General features: G+C 38.2%; 1 long non-coding RNA gene across 1 annotated transcript; it reads right to left on the bottom strand.

Moving 5' to 3' along the window:
• Nucleotides 1-130: 130 nt before the first annotated feature.
• On the bottom strand, nt 131-8,965 carry LOC110368904. The gene is made up of 3 exons (XR_002428517.2): nt 8,735-8,965; nt 6,342-6,458; nt 131-3,942 (listed from the first exon to the last, which is right to left on the bottom strand). It is a non-coding gene; the product is annotated as an uncharacterized LOC110368904 (long non-coding RNA).
• Nucleotides 8,966-9,675: the final 710 nt, after the last annotated feature.

Raw genomic sequence — 9,675 nt, 5'->3', positions numbered from 1 at the left:
AAATACCTTTTTGATGATCAAATGACACACAAGTGTTATTCAGCTTTTTAATGAAAACATCCGTGGTTGTTTCAAGCTGGTCTTAAACATCACTGTCCAGTATAGTTGACTGGTATTAAAAAAAAAAAAATCAGATTTGACCATTTATTAAAACTAATTTACAACAGCAAAACTTGGAAACGGTCAACAATGTTATCCATGGAGAGTCATTTTATTTCTATGCACTCATTTCATACAAATGTGTTTAAAAATGTCCGTCATTAGAACAAGAAAGTTTTTTCTAGATGTTTCCACCCAAAATAACATTCAGTTAAATCGCTGGAAATTATCCACCATCTTTTATTTTCAAATATCTTTGCAAAATGACAAAGAAGTCTAGGTAGAAAATCAAATCAGCTTTTCTCTTATCACAACATAAAAAAACTCCCTATGATTAAATGTTTTTCATATTAAATGTAAGTAATCAGTACATTAGAAAGGAAAACTACCATCTAGTCTGGGTTGCTAACAAATATACATCAACTGGAAAGGCTGCACACTGATGCTGATTTTGCTCAGATTCACACACTAATAAAGCATTGATGTCTTTAGAGTTTCTTGCACAAAATGAAAACAGGTTGCGGGGATCTGTTGCTCATTTGTGAAGTCCAGTAAGACATAAGCCCACAGACGGGCATCCTTCAGATTATCTCTCATATAAGAACAAGAGTTATGGAGGTCAGGTTTCATCTTTGTGAACCATCCACTTCTACACCATTTAGCCTTTTTCTCTGTTTTCACATTCTTCTCTTCTGACTTTGTCGTTATCCTTTCTTTCTGACCTACAGATTATCCTTCTCACAACTCTCTCCTAAATATTATCATCCTCACTATCTTACATCTCATCTTTCTGACAATCAAAACCATTTTCACATCAAAAATCATGTTTATTAGCTCAAACCTGCAGACACAATGTCCCCTGTTTTTTATGGTTTATTGTTAAATAACAATACTTGATTTAGATTTAAGTGAAAAGGCCGGTCGCACATGCAGTTAGATTCTCCTCCAGACATCTAATTTTCAAAGTAACTTCACCACATTTTTTTTTCATTTGTTGTAACTATTCCGTTTACAATTTGACAATCAAAAAACAAAAACAAATTGATAAATATTGTAAATAAAAAATATGATATATGTTTCATAATAAAAATAAAAAATAAAAATACATATTTAGAGTCGGAAGAACACTATACAATGCAAAAAAAAACCCAAAAAACTGAATGCAATGACACTGTAGCTCATCATTTCTGGATTATTGACAAGAAAAACACATCCCCTTTGCAAACAAAGTGTGCCTGATGTAAGAAACATGTGTCCTACTGAAGTCTTAAATTATATTTTATGCTTGCACACATCAGATCTTTGTGTTTCTTTTCTCTTGTTTTGCAAAAGTAACCATACCTCCCAGAGTATTTTGTTACATTTTCTAATGTTAAACCCACGAGCTTTAATGTGTTTCACTGGAATTTCCTTTCATACACCAACACAAAATGTTGCATAATTGTGAAGTTAAAGGGGGGAAAAAACATGTTTTGTTACAACTGAAAACGTTATAAGAGTGGCACACATTAATATTCCACCTTCTTGAGCTGCAATTACAGCTGCAAGTCTGTTGGGTTGTGTCTCTACCAGCTTTGTACTTCTGGACATTGATTTTGTGTCTTTCTTTTAAAAAAAAGAAGTTTAATCTCACTTAGAATGGACTGACAGTAGTTGTTTACAACTATTTTTAAATCATGCCACATATTCTCAGTTGGATATGTCTGGTCTTTGACTGAACCATTCTGGCTTTGGCTGCAAGTGGTCGTTGTCCAGCTGGAAGATGCAGAGCCCGCTGCAGCATCCTCTTTATGATGAGACAACAGACAAGCTAAAAATGTGCCAACAAAACTCAAAGAATAAGACTAAAACAGCTCAGCCCCCCCCAAAAAATCTGAACACTCATTGGCGCCAGGCAATTTAGACAGTTTGAGTTGCACCTCTCGTGCTCAAAGTAAATGAGGCAAAATGAGACTTTTCAGAGCCGCTTAATGCACGAAGAAACAAACAAACACGCATGTGCCCCGCTGTTTTCTGTTGCAGGAAAACTCTTTTGCATTGTTATAAACACCACCCCGGAGGTTATTTTCCTACCAAATGAAGCTGTACAGTGTTTAAATAGATCTATTAAAAGGTTCAAACCCGCGATTTAACGCATCAAACAATTATGCCACTGTCCACAAGAGATGAGACGTCACGGTCGGCACCAGGGATGAATTTGTGGTTAAAAGCACAATATTTACTGAGCTGATATTAGCAATTTATACTGAATGTTCAAATACACATTTAAGACCTTATTAGCAGGGCTTTCCTTGGGGGTGGAGGCCGAACTGTTTATTAATTCTAATTTTCTCCCACATTTTATAGAAAAAAAAAAAAAAGGGAATTGTGTGTTTTACTGTGACACCCTGTGGCTGAAATGGGCTCCAGCTGCTATGGCCTTTTCTCAAATCCTTTGTGAGCCTATAATAGGTCCAATATTTCCCTATTGTTATTTCTATCTATCTTCTCATCAAGTCTGATCAGCTTCCCTGTCCCTGGCTAAGAAAATAAGCCCCACAGCATAATGTTGCCACCACTGTGTTTCACCACAGAATATGCAGACTCAGTGTTTTGCCATGCAAAAAAAAAAAAAAAAAAGGTTAAGCTTTGGTCCTGGATTTCCTATAGCTTTCTTTTAGCAATGACTCTTTTTTTTCTTCAATTAGACCACATTTGTAGAGTGTGCAGTTAGCTATCATGTAAAAAAAAAAAGTCTCCCTCCTGGGCTGTGAATCTCTGCAGCTCCTCCAGAGTTCCCATGAGCTGCCTGGCTGCTTCTCTGATTAATGCTGTCGGTTTATTTGATCAGCCATATCTTGGCAGGTTTGCAGTTGTTCCATGCTCTTTCCATTTTCAGATGATGGACTGAACAGTCATTTGTGAAATGTTGTATAGCACTGACCTGGCCAGCCACACTGGCTTACGCCGTAAACACGGCACATCAGTCTGAAAAGCAGCCGGTAGAGCCCAATTTCAAAGGTGGGACTAACAGGGTGAGGGGAAATAACTTAGAACCAATCAGGAAACTACGAATGTGATGCAAACTCCAAGCAACACACTCTATTTTAGCTCTTAGAGCAGCCAGTTGTTGAGTTTTCAAAGATTCATTCAGGTCATAATAACGCTTCTGCTGGGAAAAAGTTGGACGACAGACTCCAAATTTGTGAGAGAAGGAGACAAAAGTTCTTTACACATCAATGAAATACTGTTGGTTGCTTTTTTTTTAGCAAAAGCTGATGAGGTATGGATACTTTTGCAGGATATTTTAACGTGTTTTTAAGTGAAATTGCCTTTCATTATTTTTTTTCCCCTTTTCATCCATTAAATCTGCATGTTTTGACTTAGAATTACTTTTGGTAATCTTTAAAATTGTCAAGACAACTGATAAGTTAACGTTTCTCTGCTAAACCACACTCACTCACTACAACTGATTTTGCCAAATACATAAAACACTAGGTTCGTTTTTCTTTTTGTATTTAAACCAAATTACCATTCCATAATTTTTTACTTAGTCTACCCAACCAGAGACACATCCGACTAATATCTCATACAGCAAATGTCAACGTTGTCCGCCTTCATTTGAAGAAAAATAAGTCTGTATTCATATGTGTTGATGCAAACTCTGCAGGCCCACACATTATTCCTCCGTTCTTTCCTCTTCTTTTATTCGTTTGCTCTCGCTCTGTTGGGAGGCATGCTCGGTCACGGTCACAGTGACAGAGGAGGCTCTTTCAAACACAGGAAGTGGTGTGAAGTCACAGCGTGGTTCTCAGCATCCGAACGACACGCTGGTAAAGCTGCTGGACGACGGACGCCAGACTCCTTAGAGAGAAGGAGAAACAGCTCTCAGACGTGGCTTTAATAGAAATCAGAGAAATACCTGCAGGTTGGTTTTGTAGACCTGTAGTTTAAAGAGGGTAAAGAATTTTACTTGACCTTGCAACTAGTATAATGACTCAATAAAGATACATCCTTACAAGCCTAATTTTTCTGTATGTCACTCATTTGAATTTTAAATGCGTGGGAATATATTATATATATATAAAAAAATCACACACACTGACACTTTGATTCAAATAAAGGTTAGCATTTGATAGCACTGTCTGGACACAAATCCATCCATCCATCCATCCATCCATCCATCCATCCATCCATCCATCCATCCATCCATCCATCCATCCATCCATCCATCCATCCATCCATCCATCCATCCATCCATCCATCCATTCTCTCTCCACGTCTTACCCAGACTGTGTCATGGTGCCAGCAGAGCTTCACCTTTCTCTAACACTACAAAATATACCCAAAGCAAGGTGTATATCAGCAAGATCCTGAGTCGTCCTTCCATTGGAACATGTCAGGAAAAACAAGCCTTCCTGGAAGAGCACACTTTGGCTGGCTTCAGAGCAATAATTTAAGTTTGAGTCTTTTATAAACAGCTCAGTTTTAATTCCTCATCCTACCCGTTCAGGATCAACCCACCAACCTTTGCAGAAAACTTGAATTCTTGAATTTATCAGAATCAGCTTCTTTTTTTTTTTAAATGTGTTCACACAAACAGGGAATTTTCGCTCCATGAATGCGTTATTGTTTGGTGTATGCTCACAACCTACTACTCATAATCATAGATGAAGGTTAAAATTTGAACTAACTGAAAGATTCACAAGTTGACCTGTAAGGTCAGGTTTTTCTAAGGTTCCTTTAATAAAATTATCATTTAAGGGACTTTAAGTTTCTCTGGTGTCAGACTGTCATAGTAATAAAAGTTACAAGAACATCTGCTGTTTTTTTACTCTTTAGAGGGGAGGCCAGACCACACAGTGGATATTCTCAAAACTAACTAACTATTAACTTTTGTTAGGTAATCATTCACTATACAGGGGGTTAGTAGGACATTTTTCAGAGCCCTCTTCCTCATACAGCCCATTATCTTATTAAAAATGCAGCTGTGTCAAATCCTAATATTGTTTTATTTCCTCTGGTGGTTGATCTAAGTACCACAACTGCTAATTATATTCAAGAGTCCAAGAAGGCTGTGGCCACCTTCCAAGAAGCACAGTTTTCAGCTTTTATAGGACAAAAAAAAAGGAAGAATGAAACAAAAGCCCAAAAAATAAAACAATAAGAAAGTAAATGAAAATAAAAAAAATGCACACAAATGCCAAATGGTGTCATTATTGAGTCTTACAACAAATTAATGAGAGGTGTTAACATGTTGACAGCTTTAAATTGCAGACATGGAACATCATTGTTGTGGCAGCGATAGATGCATGGATCCAACACAAAGGGAGACCAGAATACCACAAATTCTGGTACACAGCCATGGTAGTCTTCTAGCTTAGGTGCCTCTTAAGATGAGAAAATACAGCATTTTAATTTGCCAACATGGGGAAGCACTACCAGATGCAAGTGCTACCCAACCAGTGAGCCTCACATGTCGACTGCATGAAAAATGCAAAGTAAACATCTGATGAAACAAAGGCAAAATCTGCTTCTTGGGCTTTTTTGAAAAGTCAACATAAAAAAACTTTCTCTACCAAAAACAAAACAACTATGCAGATTTGAGAAAGGATAACATAATTTTAATTTGTTCTTTGATGCAAAGTTAATATTTTTACACATTCTGTGTATTTTTACACATTCTGTGTAAAAATGCAAGATCTGCGAAACAATTTTATAGTGAAATTGCTGCAAATGAGGTAAAAGTGTTGAATGTTGTTCCTAACCATGAACGGCTAAAATAAATTCCCCTCTAAAAACCAGAAAGTCTGGTAATGTTTATTTTTATTGTTTTAGAAAAAACATTTAATAAAATAAAATATTAATATATATCTGAATATTATCTTTTGTGTCAGGCTTTAAATGGTTAGGGAACTAAATGAACAAAGTATCATATTATCTCCAATCCATGCTTAACTTATTGTAAAGTGTTAATGCATCTTATTTGCAACCCGTCTGGGCATTGATGTTCCCCATAGTCCTTTTTTTATGAAAAACAAAAAACAAAAAAACAAATCCATTAGAGAAAAATGCAGACTTATAAACCTGATCGTTTCATTTACAATTAGCCACCATTTTCATTTTTGACGTACCTGAGGTTTACAATACCAACCGCAGATGTTGCAACAGCAATAACATTTGCCTTTTTTCTGTTTTCTTTTTTTTTTAATTAAATTCAACAGAAGGATTCTATAAATGATCTGACAAGCTGACTTACTTACCTCGCTCCCACTGAGATGACGTTGCTGCGGTTCGGATGGAGGCAGAAGAGCGAGGCCACGCAGTAAACACAGCACAAGAACATGGAAACCAGCCGGCTCTTTAACGACATCTTTCACCTGGCAGAGGCATAAGAGCAACAAGTTTCCCTGCAATCAGCTGCATGCTTAAACCCAGTTACATGCAGATAAATGGAATTCAGATCATCAATGTTCTTCTTACAGCTTTCAACTCTCAGATACTATGGATTGTAAGCATATCCATACATTTTTTAAATTATTCATATTTTGTTGCATTACACCCACAAATAATAATGTAATTTATTGGGATTTTAGAAGATGGGCCAATTCAAACTAATGCATAATTGTGAAGTCAACGCTAGAAGATATATGGATTTCAGAATGATGTTTCTGAAAATCTGAAAAGAGTGAGGTTTCTGATCACCATGGTCTAAATCAGATCACAAATAACAGTGAAAGTGACAGTTAGAGTTTTAATGCATGGTACCTGAAATGATATAATTGACCAAATATTTCAGCCAACAAGTTACAATTAGGATTCAACATAGTGTGCAGCCTCAATAAGCCATTCCATTATAGCTCTGTCCGTATGCTTCTGGTCATTATCATGCTGCAGGATGAATCTCTGCCCAAGTCTCAAAGCTCCTGCTGCCTCTGACAAGTTTTCTTCCAGGACTGTCGTCTTTAGCGCCATCTATCCCCACATCGTGATACTGCTGCTGCTGTGGCTGCTGGAAAGATTGGTAACCTGACTCCGCCAGATGGATTTGCTTCGCATATCCATCTGGAAACCTTCCGTTGAAGTCATTTTGGGAAGGGGCGAAAATACTGGTTAGCTGATTGGTCTATGTTGGTGATAGACGGGCCAAATGAACCAATCAGATCAACGAAGCATATGACGTACTAACAGCGACGACGAAAACACAACCACAAGCTCTTGCCGAAACCAGTCGGGAGAAGAGCAAAAACATCTTTTCCTCTGAGAAAAGCCTCCAGAGCAGTGTTTTGCTCTTCTTTCAGTGAAGAAATACTCTGTAATTCCGATAAAACTTGCTCGATAGCCACGCTAACGCTAGTTTCATCAGCTGAAGCCACCATGTTCTTTGGACTGAACTGTCGCGCTTCTCGTTGTGTCACACCTCAACCCGCCTCAAAGCCAACGCTGATTGGACGTTCGTTTGGTGAACGGCTCCAAATTTTCTTTAACGGAAAGTAGCCAGACTGATCTGCGAGTGAAACCTTGAAAGCTTGCAAGATCAAGATGGTCTCACAAGGCTAAAAGATTGGTGCATGATGGCCAAAATGTTACACCCTTTTCCATGTGTATCATGCAAAATCCATGTTTTTAGCTCTTCAATACATTTTGTCGTGGACTTGTAGTCTCTAGGAGGCAGAAAATGTTAAAGTAGTCTGTCCAGGAACTGCGTAGATATATTTATACTCTTTTTTGGTCAATTACGTCACAGTATCTGCTGCGGAGCTGCTGAACAAAGAGTCCGCCATTTTTACTTTTCAGAACGATTTTGTAGTCCAAGTTGAAGGATGTCGAAGCTACAAGTGGATAAGTCGTCAGTTGTTCACTACTACACTGTCCCCCAGGATACTACAAAAATAGGCAAACTGGGTGGACTCCCTCTGCCACCTGAAGGGGGGGGGGGGGTAAAGTGCCTCCTTTAGCCTCATTTAAAGAGACGGCACCAAAATAAGTTGGTCTCAGACACACCTCAGAGTAAAAAGGGGGAACTTGGGGGTAAATTAATGAGGAATTCAGACCACAGCATTGCGGTTCCACTTTATATAGACCACAAATGAATGATTTGAATGCGAAAAGGAAGAACTGAAAAGCATAATATGTCCCATTTAAATGGGAAAACGAATAATTCTGGTGTCATTGTGTCCACAGACCTCCACCTGAGCTGTGGATCTGCACACCCACATTTCAGAAATCAACTTAGGTGATTTCTGAAGGCAATTTCATGCACTGAATTTTATTTAGGTACATTAGATTGAAGATAACAGCAGTCTTCCAACCCAATTTACAGTTTTGCACAAATCTTTGTTGGCCTGTCACACAAGGTCCTTCCAAAAAGACAGTTGGTGAGGTTTGTTGATGTGATGCAACAAAATGGGGAAAATGTTCCAGGGATATGAATAGTTTTGCAAAGCATTGTGTATCTGATGAAATGTTCCTTTTTAACCTTCACCTGAAACCAGATGTTAGTTAAAAGAATTATAAGAAACTAAAGAGAAACTGAAAAAAATAACTTTTTCTGCATGATCAAACTCAAGACAAAACCACAACATTAAACAGAATCTAACTTTTCATTAATATGTACAAACAACTGGACTCTATAACAGAAGATCATCATCATCACCTTGACAATCCTGTCCAGAAACAAATTCCTCACAGAATGATCTTCCGTAAAGCCGGGATTCTACACTTTGGCTCAACAAATCTCCAGAAATCAAATCCCAGAACCGGCAGAACCCCTCGGAGCAGCTCAGCGTTGGTACCGACGGAGGTGTAAACAGATCCAGGGCTCCCTGGTTTGCTGCTGGGGAAAGGGCACAAATAACGCTGACACATGGTGTTGCTTTGGAAGCTCCTGAAAGGTCTAGCATGGGTGAATGACATTCCCACATTGTGTGTCTGTTGGAGCTATTTTGGTTTGTTGGTGTGGTGGTGAGGGGGTCAGAGGGGTGACAGAACAAAGCTATTTCCTGTTATGTTGCATCGACTTTCTGATGGGTCTTCAGAAAATAAATGTTTAAAGTTCCATTAAAACAATTCTAACAGTCTGACCTACACTGTAGTCTGAAGTTTCACACAGACTACAAGCCCTGCCTGTCACAACCCAATTAGGTACCCTGATGCTCCTAATACTAAGTAAAACAGGTCCCAGCAGCAACCTAAATAGTGTGGTTTGATAAGAATGCAATGGTGTGGACATGATTTAATGAACGTTTGGATGGGCACATGCCCGTAATCCACAGGACAAACTGAAACCCCAGCATGGTGCCACAACAAAAAACAGTGGACTTTATGTTTGTTCTCCATAGGTTGGACCATTCATTAGAGCTTGATTAAAAGCTTTATGGTTTCCACCAACCATGCAAAAGTAAGCATCATTGTGTGTGTGTGTGTGTGTGTGTGTGTGTGTGTGTGTGTGTGTGTGTGTGTGTGTGTGCATATTTCATGCACAGATTTGTGCATAGTTGTAAACTGGAAGATTTATTTTTCTAATTCCAAAGTGAAAAATGCAGATATGCATTTCTAGATAGCCTCTTTTTCTTTTTTCCCCCTTTTTATGTGTCC

The sequence above is a fragment of the Fundulus heteroclitus genome, chromosome 11, assembly GCF_011125445.2.
Source record: "Fundulus heteroclitus isolate FHET01 chromosome 11, MU-UCD_Fhet_4.1, whole genome shotgun sequence".
Classification (NCBI taxonomy): domain Eukaryota; kingdom Metazoa; phylum Chordata; class Actinopteri; order Cyprinodontiformes; family Fundulidae; genus Fundulus; species Fundulus heteroclitus.
The sequence above is the reverse complement of the archived record's forward strand: the minus strand, read 5'-3'. Positions and strand labels throughout refer to the sequence as shown.